The sequence below is a fragment of the Lissotriton vulgaris genome, chromosome 5, assembly GCF_964263255.1.
Source record: "Lissotriton vulgaris chromosome 5, aLisVul1.2, whole genome shotgun sequence".
Classification (NCBI taxonomy): Eukaryota; Metazoa; Chordata; class Amphibia; order Caudata; family Salamandridae; genus Lissotriton; species Lissotriton vulgaris.
In genome coordinates this window covers 1,873,735,598-1,873,751,778 of record NC_141693.1, presented here as the reverse complement: position 1 = coordinate 1,873,751,778, position 16,181 = coordinate 1,873,735,598, and the positions used below count along the sequence as shown (strand labels likewise).

Here is a 16,181-nt window from a genome sequence, read left to right as displayed (position 1 = left end):
TCTTGCTGACGTCCAATATGGCTCCAGGGAGGGCCTGGGGAGCAGAGACTCCATCTGTAGTTCAATCTCCCGCAAACATACTGCGATAACCAGGCTTCTATCCACTTGTCTTTTATGGAATTGAGTAGTTTTTTCGATCGTGTTAGTAGATTAAGATTATGGTAGATCTTATTCCCTAAGGGTCTCGACGTATCACTTATGAACTTTCTCAACGATTACATACCGGTTACTGTTAGATCTGGAGACTGGCGTGAATGTGCAAAACCTTTTAGATTAAAAGGGGGGGTGGGACACGGCAGGGTTGTGCGTTAACCTAAATATTATTCATTTTGTACACCAATAATATCAATCCTTATTTAATCTCGCGAGGGACAAGATATGCCTCACACTGGCGATAAGGCTGTCCGGACGCTTCTTTATGCAGATCGCGGCGTTTGCTATCGCATACTGCTAGAAGTCTGACAAAACGTGCAGATGCTTTTGTCACCTTTATGGATAATAATATAGATTTGGATAGTAGTCTTTCTAAAATCCATATAATAATTTTTGTGGGCCCCAAACATCTAAAGTCAGGGCACCTTGCATTAAAAACACAATAATTGAGAGAGTTTGATCACTTCTCCTCTGCGGGGTACGTCTGGTTTGGCTAGCCCCTGGTCTCCTTTCTGTACCCTCCGATACATGAAATGTACCCAGTCTTTAGGAGTGGTATTTAATTTCACCTCTAAACTGGGACAGCGACCTCTTGATCACATCTTAATGATTTACAAAAAGTGTGTTCCCATTTTGTGCTCTGGTATTTGGGGTTGCTCGTCCAGTGCCAAATTACAAGAAGATTTTTTTTTTCCTGCAACAGGTTATTGGGTCTGCCTCGTAACGCTTCTCACTTTTTTTGCCACGAGGACTTTGGTCTGCTTTATGTTCAGGGTCTTATTGCATTACTGGCTTCCTTATTATTATGGCTATCAATTTGTTCTAACCCTAAAGCTTCTCTCAATAGGGTAATTGGTATTGATTGTTTTATCTCCTCTGATGCACTCAGACTTCCTTGGCTGAAATGACTATATCTTCCTTTAGCAACCTCAGCAGATTGTCTCAGTGTACCAACCCGGACAATATTGTTAAGTTAGATAAAAACAGCGTTAACCGGCAGTTTCTTACAAGTTGCATCAGCTCACAAAAGGCTTCTCAGCTTCTGAGAGCTTCAGTCTGTGTGCACATTTTATTGTGGAACTCATCCAGCCTGGAGATATACCCACCAGCTGTTATTCCCCGCGGGGAGAGAAGTCTCGTCGTTGCTTCAGTGTGGCCTTATGCAGCATCCTTTCATCCCTGAGAGGCCCACGGCTCGGATGCCATCTGTTGCTGTCCAGATGACGGGGTTTCACCCCACTAACGAGTCACTCCATCTTTTTTTGCAACTTTTAGAAATCTTGCTTCTTAAGATTTTTGATCTTGTTGTTCAAAGCGCCTGGTTTTGCTAGGTGTCGGCCCCCCTTATTGCATTTACTGATGCTGTCTGATTCAAATGTTGGTTATATGACAGGGTTTTCGTTGAATTCTCCACTGAGATACCATCATTCAAAGATGGTTTTGCATATTGTATTTGATTCCACTCTTCTGAAATGTTTGTTATATTGCAATATCTATTGACGTGATTGTTATTTTAAGGCATTTTTAACAGCCGAATAAAGCGTCCTATGGTTGACTGATGCTCCGGTGCTATTGTGAAGAGCTGGAACACCCCTGGGTAATATCTGCGCTTCAATAACTACCCAAATAGATAACACCTACAGAAACTAATAAAGAGGTGGCGCCTGTGTAGGTAGAAGTGATTAGTATATCTCTTCTTGGTGAATTATATCAATCAAGTAATCTCTCGTGTGAATAGTAGAGGTCTACTGTGTGTATAGGTTTGCACAGGGTATCTTTCCTGTCTCCCCTATGTGAGGAGCGATCTTCACCTGTGATCCTCTCCTGTATGTACATGAGTGATTCGTGATCCTCTCCCGTGTCTATAAGAGTGATTTGTGAACCTCTCCTGTATGTACAGGAGTGATCAGTGATCCGCTACATGTTTATAGGAGCGATTTGTGAACCTCTCCTGTATGTATAGGGGTGATCTGTGATCCTCTCCGGTGTCTATTGGAGTGTTCAGTGATCCACTCCTGTGTGTGTAGGAGTGATCTTCTCCTGTGTGTACAGGAGCGATCAGTGATCCTCTCCTGTGTGTACAAGAATGATCAGTGATCATCTCTGGTGTCTATATTAGTGATCAGTAATCCTTACCTCTGTGTACAGGAGTGATCTGTAATCCTCTCCTGTGAGTACAGGGGCGATCAGTGATCCTCTCCTGTGTGTACAGGAGCGATCAGTGACCCTCTCCTGTGTGTACAGGAGCGATCAGTGATCCTCTCCTGTGTGTACAGGAGCGATCAGTGATCCTCTTCGGTGTTTATAGGAGTGATCATTGATCCTCTCCTGTGTGTACAGGAGCGATCAGTGATCCTCTCCTGCATGTACAAGAGCGAACACTGATCCTCTCCTGCGTGTACAGGAGCAATCTCTGATCTTCTCCTGCGTGTACAGGAGCGGTCAGTGATACTCTCCTGCATGTACAAGAGTGAACACTGATCCTCTCCTGCGTGTACAGGAGCAATCTCTGATCTTCTCCTGCGTGTACAGGAGCGGTCAGTGATCCTCTCCTGCATGTACAAGAGTGAACACTGATCCTCTCCTGCATGTACAGGAGCAATCTCTGATCTTCTCCTGCGTGTACAGGAGCGGTCAGTGATTCTCTCCTGCGTGTACAGGAGCAATCAGTGATCCTTTCCTGAGTGTACAGGAGCGGTCAGTGATCCTCTCCTGCGTGTACAGGAGCGGTCAGTGATTCTCTTCTGTGTGTACAGGAGCGATCAGTGATCCTCTCCTGCGTGTATAGGAGCGGTCAGTGATTCTCTCCTGCGTGTACAGGGGCGATCAGTGATCCTCTACTGTGTTTATAGGAGTGATCTGTGATGCTTTCGTGTGTATAGGAGTGATCAGTGATCCTCCCCTGTCTGTAAAGGAGTGATCAGTGATCCTATCCTGTGTTTATAGAAGTGATCTGTGATCCTCTCCTGTGGGTATAGGAGTGATTAGTGATCCTCTCCGGTGTCTATAGGAGTGATCTGTGATCCTCTCCTGTGTGTGGGAGTGATAAGTGATCCTCTCCTGTATGTATGGGAGTGATCAGTGATCCTCTCCAGTGTCTATAGGAGTTATATGTGATCCTCTCCAGTGTCTATAGGAGTTATATGTGATCCTCTCCAGTGTCTATAGGAGTTATCTGTGATCCTCTCCAGTGTCTATAGGAGTTATCTGTGATCCTCTCCAGTGTCTATAGGAGTTATCTGTGATCCTCTCCAGTGTCTATAGGAGTGATCTGTGATCCTCTCTGGTGTCTACAGGAGTGATCAATGATCCTCTCCTGTGTGTACAGGGGTGATAAGTGATCCTTACCTGTGTGTACAGGAGTGACCAGTGATCCTCTCCGGTGTCTACAGGAGTGATCAGTGATCCTCTCCTGTGTGTACAAAAATTATCAGTGATCCTCTCTGATGTCTATAGTAGTGATCAGTGATCCTCTCCTGTGTGTGGGAGTGATAAGTGATCCTCCCCAGTATGTACAGGAGTTATCAGTTATCCTCTCCAGTGTCTATAGGAGTTATCTGCGATCCTCTCCATGTCTATAGGAGTGACCAGTGATCCTCTCCATGTCTATAGGAGTGACCAGTGATCCTCTCCGGTGTCTATAGGAGTGATCAGTGATCCTCTCCTGTGTGTATAGGAGCGATCAGTGATCCTGTCCTGTGTGTACAAAAATGATCAGTGATCCTCTCTGGTGTCTATAGTAGTGATCAGTGATCCTCTCATGTGATTATAGGAGTGATCTGTGATCCTCTCCTGTGTGTATAGGAATGATCAGTGACCCTCTCTTGTGTGTATAAGAGTAATCAGTGAATCTCTGCTGTGATTGTTTACAGTGGCAATCCATGAATCTTTTGTGTGTGTCTAGGAATGGTCACTGATTCGCTTCTGTGTATGTATTGAGGTGCGATCACTCATGTCTTTGTTCACACAGCGCCCTGGGCATAAGGATATTTGTACATTTCCTGATCATCAGCAACAAACTGGGGGTGAGGACCGTTGGGGAGAGAGAAAAAGGGAAAGAAGGAGAATCAGAGGAAAAATAAGGCACTAAAAGAAATAAAAGATTTATAGAGACAGAAAAAAACGATCAGGGGCAAGCGGCCTGGAATTCTGATTAAAAGCAATTTGCTAGGTATCTCCATATGCCCTTCTAAACAGTGATCGAGTAGGGGGTACACGCAGGTACACAGCATCCCCCCACTCTTTTCACAGGGTAGAAGCCGCCCCCCCTGCCAAAATGTTGGGCTCCACAGAAATATGCTGGACTTGTCCTGGTGTCATTTTCAGACACCGGGGCACATTCAGCAGCACCTGCATGTTGCCTGCTTTTCATTCCCAGCAGCAATGTGCAGGCATCGAGGGAGCCTTTTTAGGTCTCGCCTGGTGTTAGCAGCACGCATGCGCTACTCTCGATAAGTGAGGGTTTCTTGGAATCAATACGGTTCCAGATGTCATGTGTCTGCTCCACCTGCAATTGTCATTGGTATGCGTCGGTTTTCATCACTAATTATGCTGAACATGCTTCGTTGATTGTTCAGGAGGGTTTTTAGTCGCTCCTGGTTGCCACCCTGTCCGCTTTAGGCCACTCTCCCCAGGATTGGATGTTGTACTGGCGGCATGAGACAGCAGCTTTATTCTTTACTCTTGGCACTTTTTTTTTTACTATGTTGCACAGTGCATGTGAAGACGGGACATTTACGAAATGAAATAATGTAACAATCAAGCGGAGACCTTTCTTTGCTATTTATTTAATCGTTGCTTCAAATTGTTTACTTAGCTCACCCCACAAGCTGTGAGGGTTCTTGACGCATTTTAAACATTAGTTGCTCCACGCCACGTCTCGGTTGCTTTAGCTCACAATGAAGAGCGAAGAGCATAACAAAGGAAATAAAGGAATCCGTTCCGAGAATGAGGGTGCGATGCCGTGGCAGTTCATTGTGCAGAGTGGGCGTTGATGGGGAAATCTCTGTATATAGGTCACAAGTATATCTCTTGTGAGCGCGGACCTAGCCTTTCATGCTTGTGGCGTTGATAACAAGTCTATGTAGCGCTTAAACTAACGAGACACCGGCAGGTGCTTTCCGGGACTCTGCAGTTTTGTAGGTTGGGTGGTGATAGCAGTAAAGATGTTAGTGACGTAAAGTGATGGCGGCGGTCAATCTTTTTTACATTTACAAAAAGTAAAATACTATACGTTTCTTGAGGCTTAGGACAAATACTTTGTGCTCAAATTACAACTATATTCTAGAAAGCATATATTTTTTAAAAGTCTCGTTTATACACTTTTAGCAAAATGCTTTTAGGTTTTCTTTTTTTTCTTGCTTTGTTAATGTTTTTTTACTTATATTGGGGTTATTAAGTTAAAGCCATTTGCTTTGCTGTACAATACCATTAGCAAAGCAAATGGCTTTAACTTTATGAAAGGTGAGACCTATTGCATTTTCAATGCTTGTTTCACCTCCATCTGTGCCGAAGTTAAGGGGCCATACAGCCTCCTTTTGTTTGTATATGCTGACTGGGGTACGCCTGGAGCCTTACATTCAAATGCAAATGCCACAGAGGGAAACAAAGACACACAGCTTGCCTTCTCTTCATAGGTACTTGGAGAGGCCTGCTTTTGCCTTTGTTCTTTCCCTGTATATAAATACAGACACTGTAAGACTGTCAGATGGGTTAGTGTAGTGATTGCTACTCATCCTGTTTTGCTCTTCCTCTGATGTCACCATGTGGAATGTAATATTCATGATGACACATTAGAATGTTGGGTTCCCAGCTCTGTGAATTCAGTTGGGAGCTTGGGGCTGAGCTGTAGGGAGACAGCTCCTGGTGGGGTTTTTATTCCTTCTTAATATCTTATTACCATCTACTACCACCTTGTACCATCTTACTAAATAAATACCTATGCCACAAGAACCTACGTTGGACATCATCTTTATTTCCTTCACTACAGTTAGTCTGTCCCAGTATTTATACAAATAATTGAAACAGTACTATTTTATTTCTTTTATGGCGCTACGTCATGAGGTCATTTGCAAATGTTCTTACTTGGTCAGTCCCTCCACTTCTTTTTATAGGACTTGTGCGCTGCTTCTGAAGCAAGATGCCCGTGCCTGGGCCCAGCTCACCTTTGCCTAAAGCTGGCCCTATCTCCATCTCACATCCGCGTGCACAGGTGGCTGTATAGGGCTCTGGCAGAGCCCTCTGCGCTCGTCTTCCGCCCTCGGCCTGACAGCTCCAGTGATGGAAGCTGGCAGGGAGCCTGGGGTGGAGGGAGCCTGGCCCCAGTGTCTGGGGTGGAGGGAGCCTGGCCCCAGTGTCTGTGGGGGGGGGGGGGTAGCCTGAACCCAAGTGTCTGGGGTGGAGGGAGCCTGAACCCAAATGTCTGGGGTGGAGGGAGCCTGAACCCAAGTGTCTGGGGTGGAGGGAGCCTGGCCCCAAGTGTCTGGGGTGGAGGGAGCCTGGCTCCAAGTGTCTGGGGTGGAGGGAGCCTGGCCCCAAGTGTCTGGGGTGGAGGGAGCCTGGCCCCAAGTGTCTGGGGTGGAGGGAGCCTGGCCCCAAGTGTCTGGGGTGGAGGGAGCCTGGCCCCAAGTGTCTGGGGTGGAGGGAGCCTGGCCCCAAGTGTCTGGGGTGGAGGGAGCCTGGCCCCAAGTGTCTGGGGTGGAGGGAGCCTGGCCCCAAGTGTCTGGGGTGGAGGGAGCCTGGCCCCAAGTGTCTGGGGTGGAGGGAGCCTGGCCCCAAGTGTCTGGGGTGGAGGGAGCCTGGCCCCAAGTGTCTGGGGTGGAGGGAGCCTGGCCCCAAGTGTCTGGGGTGGAGGGAGCCTGGCCCCAAGTGTCTGGGGTGGAGGGAGCCTGGCCCCAAGTGTCTGGGGTGGAGGGAGCCTGGCCCCAAGTGTCTGGGGTGGAGGGAGCCTGGCCCCAAGTGTCTGGGGTGGAGGGAGCCTGGCCCCAATTGTCTGGGGTGGAGGGAGCCTGGCCCCAAGTGTCTGGGGTGGAGGGAGCCTGGCCCCAAGTGTCTGGGGTGGAGGGAGCCTGGCCCCAAGTGTCTGGGGTGGAGGGAGTACGGCCTAGGTGTCTGGGGTGGAGGGAGTACGGCCTAGGTGTCTGGGGTGGAGGGAGCCTGAACCCAAGTGTCTGGGGTGGAGGGAGCCTGGACCAGGTGTCTGGGAGGGAGGGAGCCTGGACCAGGTGTCTGGGAGGGAGGGAGCCTGGACCAGGTGTCTGGGAGGGAGGGAGCCTGGACCAGGTGTCTGGGGTGGAGGGAGCCTGGCCCCAAGTGTCTGGGGTGGAGGGAGCCTGGACCAGGTGTCTGGGAGGGAGGGAGCCTGGACCAGGTGTCTGGGAGGGAGGGAGCCTGGACCAGGTGTCTGGGAGGGAGGGAGCCTGGACCAGGTGTCTGGGAGGGAGGGAGCCTGGACCAGGTGTCTGGGAGGGAGGGAGCCTGGACCAGGTGTCTGGGAGGGAGGGAGCCTGGACCAGGTGTCTGGGGTGGAGGGAGCCTGGCCCCAAGTGTCTGGGGTGGAGGGAGCCTGGCCCCAAGTGTCTGGGGTGGAGGGAGCCTGGCCCCAAGTGTCTGGGGTGGAGGGAGCCTGGCCCCAAGTGTCTGGGGTGGAGGGAGCCTGGCCCCAAGTGTCTGGGGTGGAGGGAGCCTGGCCCCAAGTGTCTGGGGTGGAGGGAGCCTGGCCCCAAGTGTCTGGGGTGGAGGGAGCCTGGCCCCAAGTGTCTGGGGTGGAGGGAGCCTGGCCCCAAGTGTCTGGGGTGGAGGGAGCCTGGCCCCAAGTGTCTGGGGTGGAGGGAGCCTGAACCCAGGTGTCTGGGAGGGAGGGAGCCTGGACCAGGTGTCTGGGAGGGAGGGAGCCTGGACCAGGTGTCTGGGAGGGAGGGAGCCTGGACCAGGTGTCTGGGAGGGAGGGAGCCTGGACCAGGTGTCTGGGAGGGAGGGAGCCTGGACCAGGTGTCTGGGAGGGAGGGAGCCTGTCCCCAAGTGTCTGGGGTGGAGGGAGCCTGTCCCCAAGTGTCTGGGGTGGAGGGAGCCTGGCCCCAAGTGTCTGGGGTGGAGGGAGCCTGGCCCCAAGTGTCTGGGGTGGAGGGAGCCTGGCCCCAAGTGTCTGGGGTGGAGGGAGCCTGGCCCCAAGTGTCTGGGGTGGAGGGAGCCTGGCCCCAAGTGTCTGGGGTGGAGGGAGCCTGGCCCCAAGTGTCTGGGGTGGAGGGAGCCTGGCCCCAAGTGTCTGGGGTGAAGGGAGCCTGGCCCCAAGTGTCTGGGGTGGAGGGAGCCTGGCCCCAAGTGTCTGGGGTGGAGGGAGCCTGGCCCCAAGTGTCTGGGGTGGAGGGAGCCTGGCCCCAAGTGTCTGGGGTGGAGGGAGCCTGGCCCCAAGTGTCTGGGGTGGAGGGAGCCTGGCCCCAAGTGTCTGGGGTGGAGGGAGCCTGGCCCCAAGTGTCTGGGGTGGAGGGAGCCTGGCCCCAAGTGTCTGGGGTGGAGGGAGCCTGGCCCCAAGTGTCTGGGGTGGAGGGAGCCTGGCCCCAAGTGTCTGGGGTGGAGGGAGCCTGGCCCCAAGTGTCTGGGGTGGAGGGAGTACGGCCTAGGTGTCTGGGGTGGAGGGAGTACAGCCCAGGTGTCTGGGGTGGAGGGAGTACGGCCCCAAGTGTCTGGGGTGGAGGGAGCCTGGCCCCAAGTGTCTGGGGTGGAGGGAGCCTGGCCCCAAGTGTCTGGGGTGGAGGGAGCCTGGCCCCAAGTGTCTGGGGTGGAGGGAGCCTGGCCCCAAGTGTCTGGGGTGGAGGGAGCCTGGCCCCAAGTGTCTGGGGTGGAGGGAGCCTGGCCCCAAGTGTCTGGGGTGGAGGGAGCCTGGCCCCAAGTGTCTGGGGTGGAGGGAGCCTGGCCCCAAGTGTCTGGGGTGGAGGGAGCCTGGCCCCAAGTGTCTGGGGTGGAGGGAGCCTGGCCCCAATTGTCTGGGGTGGAGGGAGCCTGGCCCCAAGTGTCTGGGGTGGAGGGAGCCTGGCCCCAAGTGTCTGGGGTGGAGGGAGCCTGGCCCCAAGTGTCTGGGGTGGAGGGAGCCTGGCCCCAAGTGTCTGGGGTGGAGGGAGCCTGGCCCCAAGTGTCTGGGGTGGAGGGAGCCTGGCCCCAAGTGTCTGGGGTGGAGGGAGTACGGCCTAGGTGTCTGGGGTGGAGGGAGTACGGCCCCAAGTGTCTGGGGTGGAGGGAGCCTGGCCCCAAGTGTCTGGGGTGGAGGGAGCCTGGCCCCAAGTGTCTGGGGTGGAGGGAGCCTGGCCCCAAGTGTCTGGGGTGGAGGGAGCCTGGCCCCAAGTGTCTGGGGTGGAGGGAGCCTGGCCCCAAGTGTCTGGGGTGGAGGGAGTACGGCCTAGGTGTCTGGGGTGGAGGGAGTACGGCCTAGGTGTCTGGGGTGGAGGGAGCCTGAACCCAAGTGTCTGGGGTGGAGGGAGTACGGCCTAGGTGTCTGGGGTGGAGGGAGTACAGCCCAGGTGTCTGGGGTGGAGGGAGCCTGGCCCCAAGTGTCTGGGGTGGAGGGAGCCTGGCCCCAAGTGTCTGGGGTGGAGGGAGCCTGAACCCAGGTGTCTGGGAGGGAGGGAGCCTGGACCAGGTGTCTGGGAGGGAGGGAGCCTGGACCAGGTGTCTGGGAGGGAGGGAGCCTGGACCAGGTGTCTGGGAGGGAGGGAGCCTGGACCAGGTGTCTGGGGTGGAGGGAGCCTGGCCCCAAGTGTCTGGGGTGGAGGGAGCCTGGCCCCAAGTGTCTGGGGTGGAGGGAGCCTGGCCCCAAGTGTCTGGGGTGGAGGGAGCCTGGCCTCAAGTGTCTGGGGTGGAGGGAGCCTGGCCCCAAGTGTCTGGGGTGGAGGGAGCCTGGCCCCAAGTGTCTGGGGTGGAGGGAGCCTGGCCCCAAGTGTCTGGGGTGGAGGGAGCCTGGCCCCAATTGTCTGGGGTGGAGGGAGCCTGGCCCCAAGTGTCTGGGGTGGAGGGAGCCTGGCCCCAAGTGTCTGGGGTGGAGGGAGCCTGGCCCCAAGTGTCGGGGGTGGAGGGAGCCTGGCCCCAAGTGTCGGGGGTGGAGGGAGCCTGGCCCCAAGTGTCGGGGGTGGAGGGAGCCTGGCCCCAAGTGTCTGGGGTGGAGGGAGCCTGGCCCCAAGTGTCTGGGGTGGAGGGAGCCTGGCCCCAAGTGTCTGGGGTGGAGGGAGCCTGGCCCCAAGTGTCTGGGGTGGAGGGAGCCTGGCCCCAAGTGTCTGGGGTGGAGGGAGCCTGGCCCCAAGTGTCTATGGTGGAGGGAGCCTGGCCCCAAGTGTCTGGGGTGGAGGGAGCCTGGCCCCAAGTGTCTGGGGTGGAGGGAGCCTGGCCCCAAGTGTCTGGGGTGGAGGGAGCCTGGCCCCAAGTGTCTGGGGTGGAGGGAGCCTGGCCTCAAGTATCTGGGGTGGAGGGAGCCTGGCCCCAAGTGTCTGGGGTGGAGGGAGCCTGGCCCCAAGTGTCTGGGGTGGAGGGAGCCTGGCCCCAAGTGTCTGGGGTGGAGGGAGTACGGCCTAGGTGTCTGGGGTGGAGGGAGCCTGAACCCAAGTGTCTGGGGTGGAGGGAGTACGGCCTAGGTGTCTGGGGTGGAGGGAGTACAGCCCAGGTGTCTGGGGTGGAGGGAGCCTGGCCCCAAGTGTCTGGGGTGGAGGGAGCCTGGCCCCAGGTGTCTGGGAGGGAGGGAGCCTGGACCAGATGTCTGGGAGGGAGGGAGCCTGGACCAGGTGTCTGGGAGGGAGGGAGCCTGGACCAGGTGTCTGGGAGGGAGGGAGCCTGGACCAGGTGTCTGGGAGGGAGGGAGCCTGGACCAGGTGTCTGGGAGGGAGGGAGCCTGGACCAGGTGTCTGGGAGGGAGGGAGCCTGGACCAGGTGTCTGGGAGGGAGGGAGCCTGGCCCCAAGTGTCTGGGGTGGAGGGAGCCTGGCCCCAAGTGTCTGGGGTGGAGGGAGCCTGGCCCCAAGTGTCTGGGGTGGAGGGAGCCTGGCCCCAAGTGTCTGGGGTGGAGGGAGCCTGGCCCCAAGTGTCTGGGGTGGAGGGAGCCTGGCCCCAAGTGTCTGGGGTGGAGGGAGCCTGGCCCCAAGTGTCTGGGGTGGAGGGAGCCTGGACCAGGTGTCTGGGAGGGAGGGAGCCTGGACCAGGTGTCTGGGAGGGAGGGAGCCTGGACCAGGTGTCTGGGAGGGAGGGAGCCTGGACCAGGTGTCTGGGAGGGAGGGAGCCTGGACCAGGTGTCTGGGAGGGAGGGAGCCTGGACCAGGTGTCTGGGGGGGAGGGAGCCTGGACCAGGTGTCTAGGGGGGAGGGAGCCTGGACCAGGTGTCTAGGGGGGAGGGAGCCTGGACCAGGTGTCTAGGGGGGAGGGAGCCTGGACCAGGTGTCTAGGGGGGAGGGAGCCTGGACCAGGTGTCTAGGGGGGAGGGAGCCTGGACCAGGTGTCTAGGGGGGAGGGAGCCTGGACCAGGTGTCTAGGGGGGAGGGAGCCTGGACCAGGTGTCTAGGGGGGAGGGAGCCTGGACCAGGTGTCTAGGGGGGAGGGAGCCTGGACCAGGTGTCTAGGGGGGAGGGAGCCTGGACCAGGTGTCTAGGGGGGAGGGAGCCTGGACCAGGTGTCTGGGAGGGAGGGAGCCTGGACCAGGTGTCTGGGAGGGAGGGAGCCTGGACCAGGTGTCTGGGAGGGAGGGAGCCTGGACCAGGTGTCTGGGAGGGAGGGAGCCTGGACCAGGTGTCTGGGAGGGAGGGAGCCTGGACCAGGTGTCTGGGAGGGAGGGAGCCCGGCCTCGGTGTCTGGAGCGAGGGAGCCCGGCCTCGGTGTCTGGAGCGAGGTGATGCAAAGCAGCAATACTCCCAAGACTTTGGTTTCCGCTTGGTGTAAAGCACCTCTAATTCACCTTAAGATTAGCCACCAAAATAACGAGGCAGGCGCTGGCGGTTGGAAGGCGAAGAACAAGTTTATTGCTCCAGAGGAGAGTACATCACATCGGACACCGGGGCTATCGTCAGGAGGTGCTCGAACAACTTCTCCGCTGCTCAGTCTTTTATACACATTTCAGTCAGTTTATTGGTGGTCAAACATCCTTGGAATTCCTGCCTCCAGCAGGTTCCCACACAGACCCAGCAGCTGTCGGCCCCCCTCCCAAATCTAACAGATGATTGCTATCTTGCAGCTGGACATTCCAACAGGATCTAAAAGTGTGTGGGATTGGTCAGATCTGAGGGTACGTGCTAGTGATTAAATGAGACTTCTTTGCTAGTGCTACAAGTCCTGCCGTGTGGGGGCAATAAACTATGTCTGCAGGGGTCGGTTAGTGCCTGAGACCGGATTGAGCAGCCAGGTGTGGTCAGGGAGGTTATCAGGAGGCCTTGCTCATGTGCAGAGGATGAAAGGACAAATAAGTTTAGGTCGGGAAGTGGCTCCGGGGCTTTGTCATGAGGACAAGGTTTTATAACCCCAGTATGTTTGGTCATGCTTAGTCAGGGTGCTGGGGATGATTGCGAGGTCAGGGTGAATCATAGGTGACTAGCAGTGAATGAAATGGCTGCAATATCTAAAATGGTTGCTGCTTACGTGCTCGCAGAGGCCTTCGTTACACAAGATGGCGTCGGCAATGTTCATATTTATCGTCTTATATTCAACAGTGGGAGCCTGGCTTTCGGTGTCTGGAGCGAGGGAGCCTGGCCTCGGTGTCTGGAGAGAGGGAGCCTTGCCTCGGTGTCTGGAGCGAGGGAGCCTGGCCTCGGTGTCTGGAGCGAGGGAGCCTGGCCTCGGTGTCTGGAGCGAGGGAGCCTGGCCTCGGTGTCTGGAGCGAGGGAGCCTGGCCTCGGTGTCTGGAGCGAGGGAGCCTGGCCTCTGAGTCGGGAGCGAGGGAGCCTGGCCTCGGAGTCGGGAGCGAGGGAGCCTGGCCTCGGAGTCGGGAGCGAGGGAGCCTGGCCTCGGAGTCGGGAGCGAGGGAGCCTGGCCTCGGTGTCTGGGAGGGAGGGGGCCCAGACTCAGGGTCTTGGGGGGAAGGGACCCGGCCTCGGGGTCTGGGCAGGGCCGGACTGGCCATATTGGGCACCGGGCAATCCCCCGGTGCGCCGCACGGCTGGGGGCCGGTTTTGGGCCCCTGGGGGCCGGTTTTGTTACAGGGACGTTTTACCAAAATCGGCCGAAAACCTGCCCCGTCAAAGAGCTTGGCGGCACCTCCAACCCCCCCTCCCCCCGAGTGTGTGTGGGTGGGGGGTCAGGGGGGGGCAGCCGAGCACTTTGCCAGGGCCGGTTGTGGTTCCCAGTCCGGCCCTGGGTCTGGGAGGGAAGGGACCCAGCCTCGGGGTCTGGGAGGGTTGGGCCCCGGCCCCAGTTTCTGGGAGGGAGCCCGGCTTCGGTGTCTGGGAGGGAGGGGGCCAGGCCTCAGTGTCTGGGAGGGAGGGGGTCCGGCCTCGGTGTCTGGGAGGGAGGGGGTCCGGCCTCGGTGTCTGGGAGGGAGGGGGTCCGGCCTCGGTGTCTGGGAGGGAGGGGGTCCGGCCTCGGTGTCTGGGAGGGAGGGGGCCCGGCCTCGGTGTCTGGGAGGGAGGGGGCCCGGCCTCGGTGTCTGGGAGGGAGGGAGGGAGGGGGGCCCGGCCTCGGTGTCTGGGAGGGAGGGAGGGAGGGGGCCCGGCCTCGGTGTCTGGGAGGGAGGGAGGGAGGGGGCCCGGCCTCGGTGTCTGGGAGGGAGGGAGGGAGGGGGCCCGGCCTCGGTGTCTGGGAGGGAGGGGGCCCGGCCTCGGTGTCTGGGATAGAGAGGGCTCGGGCCCGGTGTCTGGCACAGACCAGCCCCTCCTGGAAGTGTAATGCGTCTCCGCCTCCAGCACCAGCCAAGCTCTCCGGAAAAGAGGGCCTTAAAAGCCACATTTTCCGAGTCATGAAGATACAGTATGTACAGTGCGAGACGTCACTCAGAGCGACTCTCCAGAGCCAAAACGTGATCCGAAGCAGGAGGGACGTGATGGGAGAGGGAGGGATGTGAGGGGAGAGAGGGAAAGACAGGAGGGAGAGAGGGAGAAAGAGGAGGGAAAGGGGGAAGGACGTGAGGGGTGAGAGGGAGAGACAGAAGCAGACTGGAGGGAGAGACAGGAGCAGACTGGAGGGAGAGAGGGATAGACGGGCGGGAAGCGAGGGGAGAAAGGGAGATACTGGAGGGAGAGAGGAAGAGACGGGAGGGATGTGAAATAGAGACATGAGCAGACTGGAGGGAGAGACAGTGGCAGTCTGAAGGGAGAGAGGAGACATAGGGCGAAACAGGAAGGGGAAAGAGTAGAAAAGATAGCGAAAGTGAGGAGACACGGAGTGAGAGAAGTAGGAAGAGGAGAGAAACTGAAAGTAAAGTGTGTGTGTGTGTGTGTGTGTGTGTGTGTGACATGGGCGTGGAAGGACACAGAGAAACTGAAAAGCGTGGAAAGGGAAGAAACACAGGATGGTTGACACAGACACTAAGCAGGCGGAGAGTGAAGAACAGAGCTAACAGAGGAGAGAGGACACAAACACTGGAGAGGAGAGACATGGCAGGAGAAGAAACAAAGAAGGGAGAACACAGACACTGAGGAGTGGCATGGAAAGGGAAGAAAGAGGATGGGGAGGCACACTGAGGAGGAAAGGCGTGGAAAGGGAAGAACAGAGCATACTAAACCTGCTGGAATGTGCAGGCTGGATCCTACCCTGATGGATGACATTAATTTAAAGCAGGACCTCGAAACCAGAAACATCGGAGTCTTACAGTCATGTCCTGCACACCGTCTCCTAGCGCCCACCTTCCCCTCTTTCTCCCCGCCACCCTGAGCTCCATGTCTGCTCCCATCACACCCTCTCCCTCTTTCTCACTCGCTTCCCTCTCTGTCTCATACTCCATTGTTCCCTCCTGTCTGATCCCAGCCCTCTCTGTCCACACTCCTCCCTCACTCCCTGCTGCAGCCAGCCCATGCTCCTTGGGTTTCCATCTTCCTCTGCCTGGCTCTCCCTTCCACTCCACCACCTATCATCTCCTTCCCCCACACCCCTCTTTTAGTGACTCTGCCATGAACTCCCTCCTGAGGGGTCTACTTAAGAAGGTTTATTGGTTCCTGGTGGGGATGAGAGCCCTTGCCACAGTGAGGGGGGCTGTAACATTTCCAGGCTCCGTCTCTGCAGACAGACAGACACAGACCAGCTCTATGTATGAATAGATACCATTACTCATGGCAGGCTGCAAGAGCAGGATGGATAGGATAGAAAACAAATTTATTAGGACAATTATCCATAAAACGTTCTAAAACAATAAAAACACATGTAAAGTATAAAATTGACTTAAACCCATCGGCTCCTTCCTCCCACATTACGCCCTACTGTAACCCATCCTCGAGACTCTGTTTAACAGCAAGTGGAACCCAAGAAATTCCTACTGCCACCTCAAGGTGGCGCAATAATGACAACAACTCCCTCGCCTCCAGTCTTTGAAATGTTCTGTATTTTAAAAACACGCGTTTTAAAAACTTGCTACGAATAACAATATAAACAATACTGTCCATAAGGACAAGCTACAGGGAACATTTTACATTCAGGGGGTGGGGGCAGAGACGATCACATTACACTGGATGTGGGATGAGTAAATTGGGTTACATTAAGAAATTCATGGTGGTGAGAGGCACTCCTTCTTTCTCCATTATTTGGCCTTATTTAAACTGATTCCACTTTGTTAGCGCGCAAACTTGTTTTACGCTTCGCCTCACGCGCTGCAAATTGGGTTACATCCCACTCTCATCCGTAAAATGTTGTGTTTCGCAATCTTGGGTCCGGCGTCTGAGCCAGGTAAGGGAAAACTGTTACAAGGCCCAGAGTGTTTAATGAGAAGCGGATTTCTCGGGTATGACAGGTCGTTATATTATTATTGTTGTTGTTGTTGTTGCGGTTGTTATCTTACTATTGTTATGTTATATTGTTGTCGTTATGTATTATCGTTGTTGTCATTATATTGTTGTTCTTGTTGTTTTGTTGTTCTTGTAGTCC

General features: G+C 55.8%; 1 protein-coding gene across 3 annotated transcripts in view; it reads right to left on the bottom strand.

The window, feature by feature from the left end:
* THRA (thyroid hormone receptor alpha) overlaps positions 1-16,181 on the bottom strand; it is a 789,997-nt gene that overhangs the window by 240,813 nt on the left and 533,003 nt on the right. The gene's annotated exons all lie outside the window — the stretch shown is intronic.